The following is a 24,536-nucleotide window of genomic DNA, read 5'->3' as shown; positions in this document are numbered from 1 at the left end:
CCAGTCCCCTCACTTCCTAGGTGGGATAACTCCAAGGCCCATGTTTTAGACGACCACTCAGTGTTCCTCAGAGAGATTAAACTCTGATTACCTTAGCAGTAACTTGTTTTGTAAGAACCATTATTTGCTGCCCTCTCCCCCTGGGTCATTTCTTCCCTACCACACCTTTTGTGATCCTTCCTCCATCCCCCACCCCATAAAAAAGTGATTGGCTTTACTGTCTCAATGTCTGCTGCTGGGAAAACCCAAACCAAGGTAAGACACTACTCCTACAACAGACAGTCTCTCTCTCTCTCTCTCTCTCTCTCTCTCTCCCAAATCTCACTCCCACCACCCAGACTGGAGTGCAATGATGTGATCTTGGCTCACTGCAACCCCGGCTCAGGTGATCCTCCCACCTCAGCCCCCAAATAGCTGGGACTACGGGCATGTGCCACCACACCCAGCTAATTTTTTGTATTTTTAGTAGAGATGGGGTCTCCCATGCTGGGAGACCTTAACCTTGCCCAGGGTGGTCTCAAACTCCTGGACTCAAGGGATCCATCCACCTTGGCCTCCCAAAGTGCTGGGATTACAGGTGTGAGCCATCATGTGTGGCCCAAAATATAAACAATCTGTAATCAACAACACGCTCCTAATTCCTCCCACTGTTGTCTGGGATTGCTCCCTCTTATACATGCAGAAAAATGAGGTAATGGGCTGCAGAAGTGATGGGAAAAGAGTATTTGGCCACTTAATGGGTCAACACCTAAAAGATAAGGCAGCTACACTATATTCTGATGGACACAAACCTTGGGTCTCTGCCTAAGGGAGTAAAGAACAGAGAAGGTCTAGACTCTACATTTTTCATGTGTCACTCTTGTGTGACCTAAAACCTGGGTGTGCCACAAGGCATTCCTTAAATCTACTCCATTTATCTCTCATATGATAAGCAGAGATTCCTCCAAAAATCTGGCATGTGTCATCCATTTTTATTCTTTTTAAGGCATCATTTCCCTATTTTCTCTGTCTTCATTTTCTGTGCTATTGTAGATATTTTAATGAAAGTTGAATGAGATTGCATGGTGGATGATGCTGGCCATATGATATTTTGATCTGAACAACTGCAGTATTCCATCTTATGAAGTGGTGAAATGATGAAATGGAAGATGAAGTTCCAGAGGTTCATGAAGACCTTCTTCCTGGAACAAGGCATTCTTTCCAAATACAGCCACAGTAGAGATGTACTGTCAACAAGAATAAGCTATATTGTGTAAAGTACTGGAAATGCAAGTCCTCATTAGCATGGTTCCTCAATGATTCCTAAGAAAAGTATTCATGAGCTTGGGGAGACATAGAAAAAGAGATAAAAATAGAGTAAGCGCACGCATAAGAGAGAGAGAGAAGAAAAAGAGAATGGTGGGGTCTACATTTCAAAGAGGATGTAAGTCATATTTATTTCCCCAGAGACCTAATAAACTGGTCAGTCAATAATGCTTGAAATACTTTGAGAAGAATTAAGAAACAATTACATTGTAAAGTCAGCATTCCCAACTATTTCATTCCGCAAGTGACATGTTAACGGCCAAACAATCACAATGCTGCAATAAATTCTGGAAGCGTAGGGGTTATTTTCCTTTTGGGCTGGGTCATGATTTGAGTGATTTTTCATTGGTTAAGTTCCATTATTATCTGGGTGACACCTCTTGTAATAATAACCTTGCTTTGCTCCACATCTTGTCATATTTATCTTTCCTGACCAGCTGCCATTCACACTCTGACCCTGTGATAGTAGCTAGTCTGCCCTGACCTTTTCAGCTGGGAAACTCAAAGGGGCTAATGAGCTACCAGTTCACACCTATCCTAATTAGCTATCTTTAACAGCTGTAGGAAAGAGTCAGTTCTTTGTGATCTTTCTATTATAAAAATTGAGAGAAAGTTAATCTAAACTGGAAGCGGAAAAAAATGCACCTTGGAAAATCCAAGGAACTTCTCAGTCAAACTGAAATCCCATTTTAGCACTTCCAAAGTCTCCCAATGTGACTCCCAACACTTACTCTGGGGCTGATGATACTGGTTTAAAGATTCAAGCACATATTCAGTGTGCTGTACCTAAAAAGTACTAGGAAGTGAGGATCATGAGACCATATAAATGAGCCATGGCTAGCAAATAAGATGCATTACACATTTTAATATAAAACATTTGAGTCACCCAGATACCTAATTTCCCTGAATCCTCCATTTAATACTCTCTAGGGATGTGCTTGAAATCACATCACATCTTATTCAGTAACAAAAATTCCATAAAATAGCATTTATTTGACTTTAACGTGCATTAAGATTATCTAGAGAGGCAATCTCAAGCCCAGCCTGAGATTCTTTTTCTGATGGCAGGGGTGGGACCTGAGAATCTGCATTTAAAATAAATATGGACCAAGTTTTTCCTGAATTCTGGCTTTCAAAGTTCCAATGAGAGGATCAGGAAAAATAAGTAATGGGTACTAGGCTTAATAACTGGATGATGAAATAATTGGTAAAACAGACCCCCAAGACACAAGTTTACCTATGTAACAAACCTGTACTTGTACCCCTGAACTTAAAATAAAAGTTAAAAAATATATGTATATTTACAAGCCAGATATTTTAAATTGATACATAATATTTGTGCATGCTTATGGGATACATGTGATACTTTGTTACATGCATGGAATTGCAATGATCAAGTCACCATATTTAGAGTATCCATCACCAAAACTATTAATTATTTGTATGTGTTGGGAACATATTGAGTCCTCTCTTCTAGCTGTTTTGAAATATATAATACATTATCATTAACTATGGTTACCCTACTCTGCTATCAAATATTAGAATTTATTCCATCTATCTATCTATCTATCTATCTATTTGTATGTTTGTACCCATTAACCAACTTCTCTTCATCTCCCCACCACATACCCATACTCTTCCCATACAAGCCAGATTTTGATTGTAGAATTTTTCTAGTCAGTCTGATTTTCTGAGTGGTGAAGTGGAAGGCATTTTGGACTCAGAATAATGGACTTGTGTTCAACTCTGGTATCCCTACTATGGAATGCACTAATGTATATAGTCCTATTTGGTGAATGATAAAGAAACATGACAATAAAAAAACTTCCAATGTCTAAAAGTTGAAACTGAGAACTGTGATAAGACCCAAAGCTTCATCGTGATTTAATATCATTATCGAAAGGTCACAGAAATGCAAATAGAGCATCTGAGATGAATGAGACAGGTTAATCCAGCCCATAAGCCTATGGCTGCTGAAGATTTGATCACATTTTTCAACTGGCCCTTTTATATCCAAACTGCTTTCAATGTAAAAATTATCCCAAGGACTAAAAAGGCCAACTAACTCATTGAGCACCTAATTTGCCTAGCACTGTTCTAGTTATCACCGGAAAGTCAAAAGTAGAGGAAGATACTGTCCCTGTCCTCAAGAAAATAGAAGAGATTACATCATCCCCATGAAATCAGAAAAGAATGATGAAATGCTAAATTGGCCCCTGACCATAAGAGGAAAGAGATCCATGCAGGTTGCAGTGTCTGGAGTAGGCTTCATAGGGGGGAGGTGGGAGTTACACTGAAATTTGACTTGAATTGGGAAAAAGAAGAAAGCAGAATATTATGTGATATCAGAATGAACACACATGTCAGAAGTCTAAGCTAAATGCTTCAGATTCCACAAGCTTCTTGGGTGTCTACATGGGTCTCAGGTCTCACTTAGCTTTAGAAGTGAAGATCTAATTGGAGGTGGAAAATGTGCCAAAATTACAACCTACAGAGTGATTTTTGGAGGAAAAAACAAGTAGACAGTGGGGATGAGGACTGGACTGGGATAGCCTCAAGTTCCATGCCTGGGTCTACTGTTGCCTGCTGCAATGCATTGAATCATACATTTAACTTCTCTATGTCCTGGCCTCCCTTCTCCCTTCTCCTCCAAGATGGGGCCAATATTGCTTACTTCATAAGGAGTTCTGAGTAAATGAGAGGCACCTGCAAATATCTGAGAACTAGCTGGGCATGGTGGCTTACACCTGTAATCCCAGCACTTTTGGAGGCCAAGGCAGGTGGATCACCTGAGGTCAGGAGTTTGACACCAGCCTGGACAACGTGGTGAAACCCCATCTCTACTAAAAAGACAAAAAATTAGCCGGGCATTGTGGCAGGTGCCTGTAACCCCAGCTACTCAGGAGGCTGAGACAGGAGCATTGCTTGAACCGGGGAGGTGGAGGTTGCAGTGAGCCGAGATCGTGCCATCGCACTCCAGCCTGGGCAACAAGAGTGAAACTCCATCTCAAAAAAAAAAAAAAAAAAAATTAGCTGAGAACTAACACATAAAAAGAAAGCTTGAGAATTTACAAAAGTAAACAGTAAGAGTAACAAGTCACCAGAGGGAACTGCTCCCTAGCGTGTGCAGAGCTGCTGCAGCTGCAGAGCCTGAGGCACCCTACAGGCTGGGATAAGAGGAGAAAACCAAAGGCCCCACTCCCTGGAATGAGCTACCTGAGAGAGGGACCAAGCGCCAGTTATGAGCAGGAAAATACAAAAACAATACTTTGTCAACATCTTATGAACAGGCCTCAAGACAACCTTATAATTAAACTGAGAGGAGACCGAGTATATTTGATTGTCAGTGGTTAAAAGGGGCTTTAGAATTTCCTGCTACCTTCCAACTCCCCATGAAAAGATCTTTTCTCCTCCCTTTATGCACAGGACTTTCACATGTCATTCCCATCAATGCAGAGGAAACTTTCTCACCACCCCCACCATCCTCTTCACAAATCAGCCTGAGCCACAGTAACCCACAGGAGCATGGCTTCTCATTTCCCAGTCTAGCAGTCAAGGAAAACTATTTTTAAAGCCCCAAATCTTTATAATCAACTGAACTATTAGCTGATACAAACTGTCGTTCGAAGCAAAATATCGTTAGAAAACAGAAACAAAAATTATATACCTTGTGCGATTGGGTTAATGGATGCTTCTGAGTTCAAAAGAGCTGTGGTTTTATCTCCCTTCCACATCTAATTTTAGCCTGTTTCCTGCCCTTTGATTTACTTAGCCAACAACTCCCAGAATTAATTGGCTGGGAGGCTGAGATGCCAGAGACTGAAGTAGCTGTCACCCACAGCTCTTCCGCAGGGGCGAGCACACAATCTTAGGTGATGGATCAGTCTCTCCAGTGGGCAGGGAGGTCCAGCTCAGGGCTTCTTTTCACAAGGGTCATAAAGGCTAGGTGGGGAATGGCAGTGTCTGGCTGAGGGAGGGAGCTGCCACACTGCCTGATCATTCACGTGGCAGCAGCGGGGAGGAGATCGGCAGCACCTTTGGCCGCAGAGCTGCGTCTCTGTCACAAACAGTAAGGCAAGGAGGCTCTGAGGACTGAATTCAGCCTCTTTTTCACTGTGGAGGCCGTTTCTTGGTGACGTGTGGACCTGCTTCTACACTAAAATGAACCCTTGGACAGGGGCTCATTTTTGCTGCATACTCACCTGGTTTAAAATGAACCAGGCCCTAAGCTGTGTCTAATACTCAGCAGTTCACGGAGAAATTCACAAATGACTCTTGGCAAAATCAAATTAGCTCAGCATACGCAATACATAAGGCTAGAAACGTCTATGCAGATAAATCTCAGTCTAAAATAAAGCTAGTTCTTTTTAAACAAAGTAACAGGGGTGAATTATTTTGGTTTTCTGAGTAATGATCTTTTAAAGAGCAACATCTTTATCTGTGCGCTGGAATATAATGGACTTAACCCATTTGGGCCTGCTGACTCATCCAGGCCAGGCAGATAGAAGACCAGCGAATGCAGCTCACAATTCCACTTTATAGGAATCAAGTTCTGATTTACAGAAAAATTAAATTGCAATTTCATCACAAAGCAAAACATAATTAAGGGACTCTTATTATCTATTTGCATGCATAGAGCTGAGCTCAGTGCCAAGCAAGCAGTGTTTTTTCTTTGGATGTAGCTTTTGGCAGGGTTCACACCATTAAAGCACCTTTCATTTTAGAATTCAACAGGGTGACTCAATTTTTCATTAATTATGGGACAGTTGCTATTTATCATGACAGGGAGCCAGTATCAAAACCTTCATTTTTCAAATAAGAAACCGAAAACACAATCAAGTTCAATGACATGGCCAAAGTTATATACAAAGAATTACTCTCTGGAAACACTAGTCTTTCAGTTTCTCAAACTCTTCTATGTCTGGAATGTTCTTTGTGCCCTCCCTCCCCACCTCCTACCCCCAAGTACCTTTTCACCTGGTTAACTCGTTCATTCTTCAGATCTCAATGTAAACATCACTTTCCTTATTATATGCTTTCATCCAGTTGTGTACCTATTTTTCATAGCACTTACCATAATTTGAAACAATATGTTTGTTTTTGTTTATTCAATTAACATCCATCTCCCCGACTGACTATAAACTCTACTAGGGCTGTGACTGGATCTATTCTTGTCCATCACTGCATCTCAAACACCCAGCACAGCACCTGGCTCATAATAGGCTCACACTGAGTATGCGTTGAATGAATGGATGGATTTGTTTTCTGCGTAGCATAAAATTTTGCTTGGCAGACCTACATATTTAAAGGCTATTGCAGTACTAACCAAAAAGTTATGCATGGTTTTCTAACCTTGATGCAAAGTGAAAATAATGATTTCAAAGATAAAAGCCAGTGTTGCCTCTCTCATCAACACCTACTGACTCCTTGCCACTTTGTCACCACTGCCGTGAAAGAATCCTTTGTTAAAGGGAAAAGATCACTCTTTCTCCCAACGTGAGCACATGGTGTTTATACACATATAATAACACTGTTAATATCAAGCCATAAAAATTAATTGGCTAAGTTTCCAGTTTTCAGTGATACCTACAGTCATAATCCTTAGTCACGGAGCAGCTGAGCTGAACCAAGAAGTGCCAGAATCCCCCAGGTGTCTTTTGAAATAAGTGAGCATCTCTAAGATTGCATTGTGCCTCAAGAATATTAAGTGATGTCCTCACATTGCAGTTTTCAATTACTTCAATATCCAAAGATCTCTAATAACAATATACGTCAAGCAAGTAAACAAGGTCTCTGAAGAACATTCCTATGAAGAATTTGCAATACAGGAGCAATGGGAAAAGCGCATATTAAGCTTCTGCCTCACCCTTTCTTTGATGCAGACTTTCCTATGCCAAATTCAATATCGGAAAGCAAATGAAATTTGCCTTAGGTCCTCTCTTACCTCTTTCAGCAGCTGTCCCCACCCCCTTACCTTTGGAGATTCTCTGTATATTCTGTTCCTCACCCAGTTCAGTGCTCGGCCCCCAACCCCAGTGTTCAGAATCCCCTGCCCACTCCACTCACCCTCCCACCTAGTCCCCTGCCACCAGCCACTAACAAAGGCTTGCTCTCTCCATCAATGTCCATGTGAATTTTAATTAGAAACAGTATCACCCCCAAAGAGTGATTTTGCTAATGGTGAGACATCAGGCATCAGTTTTGAGATGTAATGTATCCCAAAATTAGAGTTAACTGTGACCTAATCTTCTTACACATAAGACAATTTCATCCATTAATCTCAGTCAGAGAAAATTCTTTCTGGCATAACAAATAACCCAAGCGGTTGGGATTACATCATTGTTTTGTTTCTGCAATTCCCAAGACTCTTTTTACAGCTGTAGATACCCTGAGAGGACCTACCAAAACAACAACAACAGAAATCCTGCCTGGGTCCTCAGCAACTCCCTCCATTCCCCCTAATGCCAGTATTTATCAGCTCAAACTATTCAACAGCAAAGTGGGGCTTTGTATTTTTATCATCTTAATATACCTCTGAGCTGAAAGGGTACAACACAACAAAACAAATTTAGCCAATAATTCAGTATGCGACTAGAATTAGCAACCAGCATTTTGCTCTTTGAAAAAATAGAAATCATTGCTGTTACTTTGCCTTGGTGTGATTCTTAATCTGCTTCTGACATCTTTGAAGGTGAAGTCCATTTCAGACAGCAGGGAACAGGATTCACACAGATTAGATAAAAATTTCCTCTCTGAGCCTGCCAGTGGTGGCTGGACAGACAGTCTTAAGTGTCTCAATGAAAAGGGCTTCAAGAGAGCCCCTCACCCTACCTCCTCCTCACTGTCAGCTCCCAGTCCAGATCCACATCTGCAGCAACTTCCTAGCTGGTGCCCTGCCACCAAGTTAAGAACTCTCCCATCAATGCTCACTAATGAGTAGCACAATCTGTCTAAATACAAAGCCAAACACACCCAGCAAAGGGGCCAACACATTAGAATGTCTGAGTAAATGTCTACTCGTCGGCTGAGTGAAAATGTGCATGGATAAAATCTTGCACCAAACACCCAGAGCTTTCTTAATGTGGGGAGAAATTTAGTTTCATTTTTCACATCTCTGTTGAACTGGTCCAGGCAAAAGAGGTGACATTTTGAATGAGATGTTCATAACAACTACATCATGTTTTAATTACCAAAATAGTATGCAAAACAAATATCCCTCCAGGACAGGGTGAGGTTCAGAGAAGATATGTGGGCTGGAGCAGTGTTAGGCATCAAATAGGCAATGCATTCTTCTGATTCAAACATATTTTTAAAACAAAAATATCTACAGTGAAAAGTCTTCTCACTACTGTCTTCTATCCAACTGCTTTTCACGATTCAAGTAACTACTATTCTTATTTTCCTATGAATTCCTAGAGTTTCTCTGTAAGTATGTCTAGAATATGTATTATCCCCCCACCACCTTTTTAAATAAAAAGTAGCATATTATGTATACAGTTCTGCACATTCTTTTTCATGGTTGCATAATATTTTGTTGTGCAAATATACTACGATTAACCAGTCTCTATTATAAACTTTTGTGTTGCTTCCAATCTTTTATTATTTCAAGTGATGCTACAATGATAAGCATGTACAAATTCTTTCTGTACCTATGCAAGTATATCTGAAGGATAAATTCACAGAAGTGGAATTACTCTGTCCTTTTTTAAGCTACAATCTTAACTACTTGCTTTTAGTGGCATAAAAACATTCCTGGGTCAAGATCACTTCATCAAAACAACCATATCAATGTTGATACAAGGAAAGAAACCCATTTTAACAGCATTGGCTAGTGTCGGAAAAAATATTGGTTAACTTTCAACGGCTACCAACCCCTTTCTTAAATGTTGTGGACATTTATTGGGTTTTGGCCACCCGGAATTAAAACCCCTAAAAATAGCCTGGATACCAAACTTTAAATATTGCATCTCCTGTTTACAATTCTCAGAAACAGAGATGACCTTAGGCAAAAATCTACACTGAATCACAACAAGCGCTTAATGGTTCCTTTGCATAGTCAAGAGACTTGGCAGGAGCCGGATAGGAGAGTGATTTTAAAAAGAAGGATGATTTTGAGTGGGTTCACGTGTGTTAGAACTACAAAGAAAAGTAAGGGAATGCTGAATTCAACTTTCACAACAGTGGTGTCCTCTTATAGGAGGTGTTGTGAGGGAGCCAGGAGCTTCAAAGGCACTGGTAATGTTTTATTTTTTAAGTTGGGTGGTGGGAACATGGGTGTTAATCTTATTAATATCATTTGTGCCATCTATACACTACATAATATGTGTGTATGTATATTCATAACTTTTAAGAATATAAATGTAGTCAAAAATGCTAAAAAGAAAAATAATAAGTAACTTGACTTACTAGATGTGATATATAACTTTAAAATATAGAGAGACAGAAGAGGAAGAGAGACAGAAAAATGGAACATAAAGCATAAAGATTGCAGAAACTAAGTCAAAAAGTGAATTATCATGTGATAAAAATGGCATTTACAATCAGTAAGAAAAATATAGACTATTCAATGATGTGTTGGAGACAGGCTAGAAATTTGAAAAATATAAATGAATCCCTAACTCATTCTTATGTCAAAATAAATTCTAGATGAATCACAGACTTAGATGCAAAAAAAAGAAACTATTAAAAACATTAAAACCATAAAATCATAGCAATCCTAAAATAAAATTTAGCTGACTGTATCTATAAAAATTGGAGTGAAGGAGGTTTTTATAAGCAAGACAAAAAAGCAGAAGACTATTTAAAAAATCTTCTTTGAGAGGCCAAGGTGGGCAGATCACCTGAGGTCAGGAGTTCGAGACCAGCCTGACCAAAATGGAGAAACCCTGTCTCTACTAAAAATACAAAATTAGTCATGTGTGGTGGTGCATGCCTGTAATCCCAGCTACTCAAGAGGCTGAGGTAGGAGAATTGTTGAACCTGGAAGGCGGAGGTTGTGGTAAGCCAAGATCACACCATTGCACTCCAGCCTGGGCAAAAAGAGTGAAAATCCGTCTCAAACAAACAAAAAATCTTTATTATATTTGATTATATGATTGACTGAACAACCTAAAAATTAAATATTCTGTGTGGCAGGCTGAATAATTGCCTCTCAAAGATATCCATGTATGTGAATATTACCTTATACAGAAAAAGGATTTTCTATGTCCTTTAAGTTAAGAATCTTCAGGTGGGGAGAGTAGCCTGAATTGTCCAGGTGGGCCCTATACGTAATCACAAGAGTTTTTATAAGAGGGAGGCAAGAAGGTCAAAGGACTCAGAAGGAGATGTGGAGACAGACGTATGAAGTGTTGCAAGGAAGGGGTGCAGGACAAAAACGCCACGGCAACCTTTAAAAGCTAGAAAAGACAGGGAAACACTCTCCCAGAGCCTCCAGGAGAACTAGCCCTGCCAACACCTTGACCTTAGCCCAGTGAAACTGGACTTCTGGCCCCCAGAATGGTAAGAGAATAAAATTACGTTACTTAAAGCCACAAGCTTGTGATACTTTGTTACAGTAACAATAGGAAACTAACACATTCTGTATTTCAAAAACTACCACAAATATTTTAACAAAATGACAATACGTTGATAGCCCTAATATGTAAATAGTTTTTAAAAAATCAATTAGAAAAACATTTTGATATTAGTAGAAATACAGGAGAGACTAACAGGCAATACACAAAAGAAAAAACAGCAATTGGCCAACATACAGGTAAAAAAAATTCAACTTTATTAATCATCAAACATATAAAGAACAAATATTTCTCACTTTTCAGATTGGCAAAAAAAAAGTTTGCCAATACTCTATATTGAGAAGTGGATTGGCAAAAGGGCAGTTTTGCATACTATGGATGGGAGTATAAACTCATATAACATCTCTGAATGACAATTTTTCAAAATGGTTCCAAATTTCCCGCAGGCTCACACCTTAATTTACATATTCTACTTTTATGAATTTACCCAAAGTTGCAATTCCAAAAATTGTGTAAAGAAATATGTATAGAATTATTCATTTAGCATTATTTGTAGTGGTGAAAAATCATGAACCACCTAAATGTTTATAAATAGGAGATTCACCAAATAAGTTATTGTACATCTGTATAATAGAATACATACTGGTACTAAAAGTATTATTGACACGAAAAAATATGCAGGCACATCTCCTTTTATTGGGTTTTGCTTTATTGTGTTTTGCAGATATTGCAATTTTTACAAATTGAAGGTTTGTGGCAACAGTGGGTCAAGCAAATCTACTGGTGCCATTTATCTCATAGCATGTGCTCCCTTCATGTAACATTTTCATAATTCTCACAGAGTTTCAAACTCTTTCATTACTCTTATATCTGGTATGGTTATCTGTGACCAGTGATCTTTGATGTTACTATTGCAGTTGTTTTGGGATGCCAAGAACCACGTTCCTATAAGACGGCAAACCTAATTGATAAATGGGTGTGTTCTGACTGCTCCATTAATAGCGATTCCCCTACTTCTCTCCTTCTCCTTGGGCCTCCTATTCCCAAAGACATACCAATACTGAAATTAGGTCAATTAATAACCCTACAATAGCCTTTAAGTGTTCAAGTGAAAGGAAGAGTCACGTGTCTGTCACTTCAAATCAAAAGCTAGAAATGATTAAGCTTTATGAGGAAGGTATGTTGAAAGCCAAGATAGGCTGAAAGTGAGGTCTCTTGTGCCAGTTAGCCGCATTGTGAATGCAAGGAAAAAGTTCTTGAAGGAAATTAAAAGTGCCACTCCAGTGAACACACGAATGATAGGAAAGCCAAAGAGCCTGATTGCTGATGTGGAGAAAGTTTGAGTGGTCTGGATAAAAGATGAAACCAGCCACAGCATTCCTCTAAGCCAAAACCTAATCCAGAGCAAGGGGAAGAAGCTGCAGAAGAAAAACTGGAAGCTAGCAGAGGTTGGTTCATGAGGTTTAAAGAAAGAGGCCATCTTCATAATATAAAAATGCAAGGGGAAGCACCAAATGCTGATGTAGAAGCTGTGGCAAGTTATCCAGAAGATCTGGCTAAGATCATTGATGAAGGTGGCTACGCTAAACAACAGATTTTCAATGCGGATGAAACAGCCTTAGGGTGGAAGAAGGTGAGATCCAGGACTGTCATAGCTAGGGAGGAGATGTCAACGCCTGGCTTCAAAGCTTCAAAGGACAGGCTGACACTCTGGTTAGGAGCTAAGGCAGCTCGTGACTTTAAGTCGAAGCCAATGCTCATTTACTATTCTGAAAATCCCAGGACACTGAAGAATTATGCAAAATCTACTCAGCCTGTGCTCTATACGTGGAACAACAAAGCCTGGATGACAGCGCATCAGTTTATAGCTTGGTTTACTGAATGTTTTAAGCCCAATTTTGAAATCTACTGAGAAAAAAGATTCCTTTCAAAATAGTGCTGCTCACTGACAAAGCACCTGGTCACCTAAGAGCAAAGCACCTGGTCACCTAAGAGCTCTGGCAGGGATGTACAAGGAGATTAATGTTGTTTTCATGCCTGCTAACAAAATGTCCATTCTTCAGATCAAGGAGTAATTTTGGCTTTGAAGTCTTATTTAAGAAATATATTTTGTAAGGCTATAGCTCCCATAGATAGTGATTCCTCTGATGGATCTGGGCAAAGTAAATTGAAAACTGTCTGTAAAGCATTCACCATTCTAGATGCCATTAAGATCATTTGTGATTTGTGGAGGGAGGTCAAAAATCAGCATTAATAAACCATTACAATGGTCTATGCCTGTAATACCAGCTACTCAGGAGGCTGAGGTAGGAGGATTGCCCACAAGACTGTTGTGGGCTATAATTATGCCTATGAATAGCCGCTACACTCCAACCTGGGCAACAACGTGAGATCCTGTCTCTAGAAAAAAAAAATTAACAGGAGTTTGGAAGAAGTTGATTCCTACCCTCATGGATGACTGTGAGAGGTTCAAGACTTCAGTGGAGGAAATGACTGCAGATGTGGTGGAATAGCAAGATGACAAGCATTAAAAATGGATCCTGAAGATGTGACCAAATTGCTGCAATCTCATGATCAAACTAACCAACAAAGATTCTTATGGATGAGAAAAGAAAGTGATTTCTTGAGATGGAATCTACTCCTGATGAAGACGCTATGAACATTGTTGAAATGACAACTAAGGATTTAGAATATTTTGTAAACTTAGATGATGAAGAAGCAGCAGGGTTTGAGAGGATTGACTCCAATTTTGAAAGAAGTTCTACTGTGGGTAAAATGCTATCAAACAGCATCACATGCTACAGAGAAATCTTTCATGAAAGGAAGAGTCCATTGATGCAGCAAACTTTATTGTTGTCTTATTTTTAAAAATTGCCACAGCCACTCCAGCCTTCAACAACCACCACCTGATTAATCAGCAAACATCAACATTGAGGCAAGACCCTCCACCAAAAAAGATGCCAACTCACTGATGGCTCAGATGATCATTAGCATTTTCAGCAATAAAGTATTTTTAATTAAGGTATGTACATTGTCTTTTAGACATAATACTATTGCACACTAGACTACATTATGGTATAAACATAATTTTTATAATGCACTTGGAAACCAAAAACCTCGTGTGACTTGCTTTATTGCAATAGTCACTTTATTGCAATGGTCTGAAACAAACTCGCATTATCACAGGGGCATGTCTGTATACTGAAAAGGTGTACAAAATGGTATATATGTTGTCATCCCATTTATGTAAACAATACATGAAATTCTGTATTATATATTACGTTAGGTTTGATTATCATTTCAATTCTTCACTTCTCCTTTGCCATGTGACCTTATAGTGCGCTGGAGTCGGGAGAGTGCATTTCCCATCACCATTAATCTTCAGCTTGACCATTTGATTTGTCTTGGCCAAGGGAATGGAGGCAAAAGTGACAATGTGTCAGTTCTAAGCCAAGCCCTTAAGAGGCATTACATGGTTCTGCTCACACACTTTCATTTCTGCTATTGCCACAAGAAAAATATATCCTGGGAAACTGCTGATTTAAGAGGAATGTAAAAACAAATGAAGTAGAATGAAACCAACCCAAATCTTGAACCAAGCCAAATTAACCCACAATCTAAGAAAAGGTACTCAACCCAAATCATAGACCCACGCGCAAGAAAAATAAACCTGTGTTATAAGCCATTGAATGTTAGTTGGTGTATTATGAAGCATTATTGTGACTGTAACAAAGGCATACATTGTATTATTTACTTACATACAAGAAAGAGAAATCTGAAAAAGAAACTGCGGTCGTATTAACCTTGCCTATCTCTAGATGATAGGATTTAGTACTGATCATTACTCTTTTAGAAATTTCATCTAGTCTCATTCCTTTATTTTTTTCTTTCTATATATATATATATATTTTTTTTTTTTTCTTGACACGGGGTCTTGCTCTGTCACCCAGGCTAGAGTGCAGTGTTGCGATCACAGCTCATAGCAGCCTCGACATCCCCAGGCTCATGTGATCCCCCCACCTCAGCCTACTGGGTAGCTGGGACTACAGGCAGCCTACACCACCAGCCCTGTCTAATTTATTGTATTTTTTGCAAATGGGGTTTTGCCATGTTGCCCAGGCTGGTCTCGAACTCCTGGACTCAAGCGATCTGCCCACCTTTGTCTCCCAAAGTGCTAGGATTACAGGCATGAGCCACCACACCTGGTCTAAAATATATATATTGAGACAGGCATCCTGCTATGTTGCTCAGGGTGATCTCGAACCCCTAAGCTCAAACAATCCTCCTGCCTCAGCCTCCCAAGTAGCTGGAATTATAGGCATGTTCCACCACACCCGGCTTGTTACTTTATCTAAGGGCTAACAACTCAGCCCAGCCTCATCCATCCATCCAATTGCCTATTCAACATCATGTGATTCTCTCAATCTTAATATGTCTAAAATTGAACTACTGATATTCCCTTCAAAAATCTGCTCTACCTACAGTCTTCTCCATCACAGTTGAAGGTAAAACCATTCAATTGTTCAAGCCAAAAAATGTAAAGCGATCTTTTTTTTTTTTTTTTTTTTTTAGTATACTTTAACTTCTGGGATACATGTGCAGAATGTGCAGGTTTGTTACATAGGTATACATGTGCCATGGTGATTTGCTGCACTCAACAACCCATCATCTACATTAAGTATTTCTCCTAATGCTATCGTCCCCTTGACCCCACCCCTCAACAGGCCCCGGTGTGTGATGTTCCCCTCCTTGTGCCCATATGTTCTCATTGTTCAACTCCCACTTATGAGTGAGAACATGCAGTGTTTGGTTTTCTGTTCTTGTGTTAGTCTGCTGAAAATGATGGTTTCCAGCTTCATCCATGTCCCTGCAAAGGACATGAACTCACCCTTTTTTATGGCTGCATAGTATTCCATGGTGTATATGTGCCACATTTTCTTTATCCACTCCATCATTGATGGGCATTTGAGTTGGTTCCAAGTCTTTGCTATTGTGAATAGTGCTGCAGTAAACATATGTGTGCATGTGTCTTTATAGTAGAATGATTTATAATCTTTTGGGTATATACCCAGTAATGGGATGGCTGGGTCAAATGGTATTTCTAGTTCTAGATCCCTGAGGAATTGCCACACTGTCTTCCACAATGGTTGAACTAATTTACACTCCCACCAAGAGTGTAAAAGCGTTCGTATTTCTCCACATCCTCTCCAGAATCTGTTGTTTCCGGACTCTTTAATGTTCACCATTCTAACTGGCATGAGATAGTATCTCATTGTGGTTTTGATTTGCATTTCTCTAATGGCCAGTAATGATGACTTTTTTTTCATATGTTTGTTGGCTGCATAAATGTCTTCTTTGGAAAAGTGTCTGTTCATATCCTTTGTCCACTTTTTGATAAGGTTGTTTGTTTTTTTCTTGTTAATTTAAGTTTCTTTTAGATTCTGGATATTAGCCCTTTGTCAGATGGATAGATTGCACAAATTTTCTCCCATTCTGTAGGTTGGCTGTTCACTCTGATGATAGTTTCTTTTGCTGTGCAGAAGCTGTTTAGTTTAATTAGATCCCATTTGTCAATTTTGGCTTTTGTTGCTATTGCTTTTGATGTTTTAGTAATGACATCTTTGCCCATGCCTATGTCCTGAATGGTATTGCCTAGGTTTTCTTCTAGGGTTTTTATGGTTTTAGGTCTTACATTTAAGTCTTTAATCCATCTTGAGTTAATTTTTGTATAAAGTGTAAGGAAGGGGTCCAGTTTCAGTTTTCTGCATATGGCTAGCCGGTTTTCCCAACACCACTTATTAAATAGGGAATCCATTCCCCATTGCTTGTTTGTGTCAGGTTTGTCAAGGATAAGATGGTTGTAGCTGTGTGGTGTTCTTGCTGAGGTCTCTGTTCTGTTCCACTGGTCTATATGTCTGTTTTGGTACCAGTACCATGCTGTTTTGGTTACTGTAGCCTTGTAGTATAGTTTGAAGTCAGGTAGCCTCATGCCTCCAGCTTTGTTCTTTTTGCTTAGGGTTGTCTTGGCTATACAAGCTCTTATTTGGTTCCATATGAAATTTAAAGTAGTTATTTCTAATTCTGTGAAGAAAGTCAATGGTAGCTTGATGGGAATAGCAATGAATCTATAAATTACTTTGGGCAGTAAGGCCATTATCACAATATTGAGTCTTCCTATCTAGCAGCATGGAATGTTTTACCATTTGTTTGTGTTCTTTCTTATTTCCTTGAGCAGTGGTTTGTATTTCTCCTTGAAGAGGTCCTCACATCCCTTGTAAGTTGGATTCCTAGGTAATTTATTCTCTTTGTAGCAATTGTGAATGGGAGTTCCCTCATGATTTGGCTCTGTTTGTCTATTATGAAGCAAGTCCTTAGTGACCTACAAAGAGACTTAGACTCCCACAAAATAATAATGGGAGACTTTAACACCCCACTGTCAACATTAGACAGATCAACGAGACAGAAAGTTAAAAAGGATACCCAGAAATTGAACTCAGCTCTGCACCAAGTGGACCTAATAGACATCTACAGAACTCTCCACCCCAAATCAACAGAATATACATTCTTTTCAGCACCACACCACACCTATTCCAAAACTGACCACATAGTTGGAAATAAAGCACTCCTCAGCAAATGTAAAAGAACAGAAATTATAACAAACTGTCTCTCAGACCACAGTGCAATCAAACTAGAACTCAGGATTAAGAAACTCACTCAAAACTGCTCAACAACATGGAAACTGAACAACCTGCTCCTGAATGACTACTGGGTACATAACGAAATGAAGGCCGAAATAAAGATGTTCCTTGAAACCAACAAGAACAAAGACACAACACACCAGAATCTCTGGGACACATTCAAAGCACTTTGTAGAGGGAAATTTATAGCACTAAATGCCCACAAGAGAAAGCAGGAAAGATCTAAAATTGACACCCTAACATCACAATTAAAAGAACTAGAAAAGCAAGAGCAAACACATTCAAAAACTAGCAGAAGGCAAGAAATAACTAAGATCGGAGCAGAACTGAAGGAAATAGAGACACAAAAAACCCTTCAAAAAATTATTGAATTCAGGAGCTGGTTTTTTGAAAAGATCAACAAAACTGATAGACACTAGCAAGACTAATAAAGAAGAAAAGAGAGAAGAATCAAATAGATACAATAAAAAATGATAAAGGGGATATCACCACCGATGCCACAGAAATACAAACTACCATCAGAGAATGCTATAAACACCTCTACGCAAATAAACTAGAAAATCTAGAAGAAATGGATAAATTCCTCGACACATACATCCTCCCAAGACTAAACCAGAAAGAAGTTGAATCTCTGAATAGACCAATAACAGGATCTGAAATTGAGGCAGTAATCAATACCTTACCAACCAAAAAAAGTCCAGGACCAGATGGATTCACAGCCGAATTCTACCAGAGTTACAAGGAGGCGCTGGTATCATTCCTTCTGAAACTATTCCAATCAATAGAAAAAGAGGGAATCCTCCCTAACTCATTTTATGAGGCCAGCATCACCTGATACCAAAGCCTGGCAGAGACACAACCAAAAAAGAGAATTTTAGACCAATATCCTTGATGAATATTGATGCAAAAATCCTCAATAAAATACTGGCAAACCAAATCCAGCAGCACATCAAAAAGCTTATCCACTATGATCAAGTGGGCTTCATCCCTGGGATGCAAGGCTGGTTCAACATATGCAAATCAATAAATGTAATCCAACATATAAACAGAACCAAAGACAAAACCCACATGATTATCTCAATAGATGCAGAAAAGGCCTTTGATAAAATTCAACAACACTTCATGCTAAAAACTCTCAATAAATTAGGTATTGATGAGACATATCTCAAAATAATAAGAGCTATCTATGACAAACCCACAGCCAATATCATACTGAATGGGCAAAAACTGGAAGCATTGCCTTTGAAAACTGGCACAAGACAGGGATGCCCTCTCTCACCACTCCTATTCAACATAGTGTTGGAAGTTCTGGCCAGGGAAATCAGGCAGGAGAAGGAAATAAAGGATATTCAATTAGGAAAAGAGGAAGTCAAATTGTCCCTGTTTGCAGATGACATGATTGTATATCTAGAAAACCCCATCGTCTCAGCCCAAAATCTCCTTAAACTGATAAGCAACTTCAGCAAAGTCTCAGGATACAAAATCAATGTACAAAAATCACAAGCCTTCTTATACACCAATAACAGACAGAGAGCCAAATCATGAGTGAACTCCCATTCATAATTGCTTCAAAGAGAATAAAATACCTAGGAATCCAACTTACAAGGGATGTGAAGGACCTCTTCAAGGAGAACTATAAACCACTGCTCAATGAAATAAAAAAGGATACAAACAAATGGAAGAACATTCCATGCTCATGGGTAGGAAGAATCAATATTGTGAAAATGGCCATACTGCCCAAGGTAATTTATAGATTCAATGCCATCCCCATCAAGCTACCAATGACTTTCTTCACAGAGTTGGAAAAAACTACTTTAAAGTTTATATGGAACCAAAAAAGAGCCCGCATCACCAAGTCAATCCTAAGCCAAAAGAACAAAGCTGGAGGCATCATGCTACCTGACTTCAAAGTATACTACAAGGCTACAGTAACCAAAACAGCATGGTAATGGTACCAAAAGAGAGATATAGACCAATGGAACAGAACAGAGCCCTCAGAAATAATGCCGCATATCTACAACTATCTGATCCTTGACAAACCTGACAAAAACAAGCAATGGGGAAAGGATTCCCTATTTAATAAATGGTGCTGGGAAAACTGGCTAGCCATATGTAGAAAGCTGAAACTGGATCCCTTCCTTACACCTTATAGAAAAATGAATTCAAGATGGATTAAAGACTTACATGTTAGACCTAAAACCATAAAAACCCTAGAAGAAAACCTAGGCAATACCATTCAGGACATAGGCATGGGCAAGGACTTCATGACTAAAACACCAAAAGCAATGGCAACAAAAGCCAAAATTGACAAATGGGATCTAATTAAACTAAAGAGCTTCTGCACAGCAAAAGAAACTACCATCAGAGTGAACAGGCAACCTACAGAATGGGAGAAAATTTTTGCAATCTACTCATCTGACAAAGGGCTAATATCCAGAATCTACAATGAACACAAACAAATTTACAAGAAAAAAACAAACAACCTCATCAAAAAGTGGGCGAAGGATATGAACAGACATTTCTCAAAAGAAGACATTTATGCAGCCAAAAAACACATGAAAAAATGCTCACCATCACTGGCCATCAGAGAAATGCAAATCAAAACCACAATGAGATACCATCTCATACCAGTTAGAATGGCAATCATTCAAAAGTCAGGAAACAACAGGTGCTGGAGAGGATGTGGAGAAATAGGAACACTTTTACACTGTTGGTGGGACTGTAAACTAGTTCAACCCTTGTGGAAGTCAGTGTGGTGATTCCTCAGGGATCTAGAACTAGAAATACCATTTGACCCAGCCATCCCATTACTGGGTATATGCCCAAAGGATTATAAATCATGCTGCTATAAAGACACATGCACACATATGTTTATTGCGGCACTATTCACAATAGCAAAGACTTGGAACTAACCCAAATGTCCAACAATGATAGACTAGATTAAGAAAATGTGGCACATATACACCATGGACTACTATGCAGCCATAAAAAAGGATGAGTTCATGTCCTTTGTAGTGACATGGATGAAACTGGAAACCATCATTCTCAGCAAACTATCGCAAGGAGAAAAAACCAAACACCTCGTGTTCTCACTCATAGGTGGGAATTGAACAATGAGAACACATGGACACAGGAAGGGGAACATCACACACCGGGGACTGTTGTGGGGTGGGGCGAGGGGGGAGGGATAGAATTAGGAGATATATCTAATGCTAAATGACGAGTTAATGGGTGCAGCACACCAACATGGCACGTGTATACATATGTAACAAACCCGCACATTGTGCACATGTACCCTAAAACTTAAAGTATAATAATAATAAAATTTAAAAAAAAAGAACTTGCTTTATGAATCTGGATGCTCCTGTATTGGGTGCATATATATTTAGGATAGTTAGCTCTTCTTGTTGCATTGATCAATTTACTATTAAGCAATGTCCTTTGTCTTTTTTGATCTTTGTTGGTTTAAAGTCTGTTTTATCAGAGACTAGGATTGCAACCCCTGTTTTTTTTTTTTTTTTTTTTGGTTTTCCATATGCTTGGTAAATCTTCCTCCATCCCTTTATTTTGAGCCTATGTGTGTCTTTGCACATGAGATGGGTCTCCTGAATACAGTACATTGATGGGTCTTGACTCTATCCAATTTGCCAGTCTTTATCTTTTAATTGGGGCATTTAGCCCATTTACATTTAATGTTAATATTGTTATGTGTGAATTTGATCCTGTCATTATGATGCTAGCTGGTTATTTTGCCCGTTAGTTTATGCAGTTTCTTCATAGTGTCAATGGTCCTTACAATTTGGTATGTTTTTGCAGTTACTGGTACCAGGTTTTCCTTTCCATATTTAGTGCTTCCTTTAGGAGCTCTTGTAAGGCAGGCCTGGTGGTGACAAAATCCCTCAGCATTTGTTTGTCTGTAAAGGATTTTCTTTCTCCTTCACTTAAGAAGCTTAGTTTGGCTGGTTATGAAATTCTGGGTTGAAAATTCTTTTCTTTAAGAATGTTGAATATTGGCCCCCACTCTCTTCTGGCTTGTAGGGTTTCTGCAGAGAGATCTGCTGTTAGTCTGATGGGCTTCCCTTTGTGGGTAACCTGACCTTTTTCTCTGGCTGCCCTTAACATTTTTTCTTTCATTTCAACCTTGGTGAATCTGATGATTATGTGTCTTGGGGTTGCTCTTCTCAAGGAGTATCTTTGTGATGTTCTCTGTATTTCCTGAATTTGAATGTTGGCCTGTCTTGCTAGGTTGGGGAAGTTCTCCTGGATAATACCCTGAAGTGTGTTTTTCAGCTTGGTTCCATTCTCCTTGTCACTTTCAGTTATACCAATTAAACATAAGTTTGGTCTTTTCACATAGTCCCATATTTCTTGGAGGCTTTGTTTGTTCCTTTTATTCTTTTTTCTCTAATCTTGTGTTCATGCTTTATTTTATTAAGTTGATCTTCAATCTTTGATATCCTTTCTTCTACTTGATTGATTCAGCTATTGATACTTGTGTATGCTTCACAAAGTTCTCATGCTGTGTTTTTCAGCTTTATCAGGTCATTTATGTTCTTCTCAAACTGGTTATTCTAGTTAGCAGTTCCTGTAACCTTTTATCAAGGTTCTTAGCTTCCTTGCATTGGATTAGAATGTGCGTCTTTAGCTCAGAGGAGTTTGTTATTATCCACCTTCTGAAGCCTACTTCTGTCAATTTGTCAAACTCATTCTCCATCCACTTTTGTTCCCTTGCTGGCAAGGAGTTGTGATCCTTTGAGGAGAAGAGGCATTCTGGTTTTTGGAATTTTCAGCCTTTTTGCACTGGTTTTTCCTCATCTTCATAGATTTATCTACCTTTGATCTTTGATGTTGGTGACCTTCAGGTGGGGTTTTTGCATGGTTGTCCTTTTTGTTGATGTTGGTGCTATTGCTTTTTGTTTGTTAGTTTTCCTTCTAACAGTCACCCCCCTCTTCTGCAGGTCTGCTGGAGTTTGCTGGAGGTCCACTCCAGACTGTTTGCCTGGGTATAACCAGCGGAGGCTGCAGAACAGCAAAGATTGCTGCCTCCTCCTTGCTCTGGAAGCTTCATCCCAGAGGGGCACTTGCCAGATGCCACCCGGAGCTCTCCTGTATGAGGTGTCTGTCAACCCTTGCTGGGAGGTTTCTCCCTGTCAGGAAGCACGGGGGTCAGGGACCCACTTGAGGAGGCAGTCTGTCTTTTAGCAGAGCTCGAGCACTGTGCTGGGAGATCCGCTGCTCTCTTCAGACCCAGCAGGCAGGAACGTTTAAGTCTGCTGAAGCAGCACCCACAGCTGCCCTGGGAGTTTTATCTATAAGCCCCTGACTGGGGCTGCTGCCTTTCTTTCAGAGATGCCCTGCACAGACAGAAGGAATCTAGAGAGGCAGTCTGGCTACAGCGGCTGTGTGGCACTGCAGGGGGTCCACCCAATTTGAAATTTAGGGTGGCTTTGTTTACACATGAGGCGAAAACCACCTACTCAAGCCTCAGTAAGTCAGACGCCCATCCTTCCACCAAGCTCGAGCATCCTAGGTCAACTTCAGACTACTGTGCTGGCAGCGAGAATTTCAAGCCAGTGGATCTTAGCTTGTTGGGCTCTGTGGGGGTGAGATCCACTAAGCAAGACCACTCAGCTCCCTGGCTTCAGCCCCCTTTCCAGAGGAGTGAAAGGTTTTGTCTCGCTGGCATTCCAGGTGCCACTGGGGTACAAAAAAGAAATTCCTGCAGCTAGCTCGGTGTCTGCCCAAACGGCCGCCCTGTTCTGTGCTTGAAACCCGGGGTCCTCGTGGTGTAGGCACCTGAGGGAATCTCCTGGTCTGCGGGTTGCAAAGACAGTAGGAAAAGCATAATATCTGGGCCACATAGCACCGTCCCTCAAGGAACAGTCCCACACGGCTTCCCTTGGCTAGGAGAGGGAGTTCCTTGACCCCTTACACTTCCTGGGTGAGGCAATGCCCCACCCTGCTTTGCCTCGCCATTCTTGGGGTGCACCCACTGTCTAATCAGTCCCAATGAGATGAACTTGGTACCTCAGCTGGAAATGCAGTTGGCCTCACTGGGAGCTGTAGACCAGAGCTGTTTCTATTCAGCCATCTTGCCCAGGAATACAGAGTAATCTTTTTTTTTTTTTTGACCAGTGGGGCGATCTCAGCTCACTGCAACCTCCAACTCCTAAGTTCAAGCAATTCTCATGCCTCAGCCTCCCATGTAGCTGGGATTATAGGCGTGTACCACCACACCTGGCTAATTTTTGTATTTTTAGTAGAGACAGGGTTTTGCCATGTTGGCCAGGCTGGTCTCAAACCCCTGGCCTCAAGTGATCCACCCACCTCAGCTTCCCAAAGTGTTGGGATAACAGGCAAGAGCCACCACGCCCAGTTGGTATCATCTTTTCACTCTTCCTTTTCTTATATCTGCCACACCTAGTCCCTCAGAAATTATATTGGCTGTAACTTCAAGATTATCCAGAATCCTGGCCCCTTTTACCATGTCCACTGCTACCACCCTGGTCCCAGCCACCATTTTCTCTCCCTTGGATGACAGTATGAGCCTCCTGACTGGTCTCCCTGCTTGTCCCTTGCTCCCCCACCATGGCTTCTAGAGTAAACCTTTTAAAATACAAAGTCAGGTTATCTCACACCTCTGATGAAACCCTCCAAGGGCCCCCATTTCACGTATGCCCTGGTCTTCATTGCCTCTGACCTCACCATTGCCTACTCTTTCCCTGACCCCATCTCCTGAGGCACAGGGGACTTTTCTCACTTTAGGACTGACGGGTGCACCTGCCATTGCCTCTGCCCATGACATCCTACCCATCAATATTCCAAGCCTCACTCTCACCTCACTCAAGTCTCTGCTCAGTTGACACCTTTTCAAAGAGGATTATCTCAGCTATCCTTTCAAATTAGAAATCTGCCCCTTTTTCTGCCTCAACTCTCTTTCCCCCTTACTCTGTTACTTTCTTTTTTTTTTTTTTTTTTTTTTTTTTTTTGGTCATACCACTTACCATCTTCTCATATA

Source organism: Pongo abelii, chromosome 4 (genome assembly GCF_028885655.2).
Source record: "Pongo abelii isolate AG06213 chromosome 4, NHGRI_mPonAbe1-v2.0_pri, whole genome shotgun sequence".
Lineage (NCBI taxonomy): Eukaryota > Metazoa > Chordata > Mammalia > Primates > Hominidae > Pongo > Pongo abelii.
Note: the sequence above shows the minus strand (reverse complement) of the source record.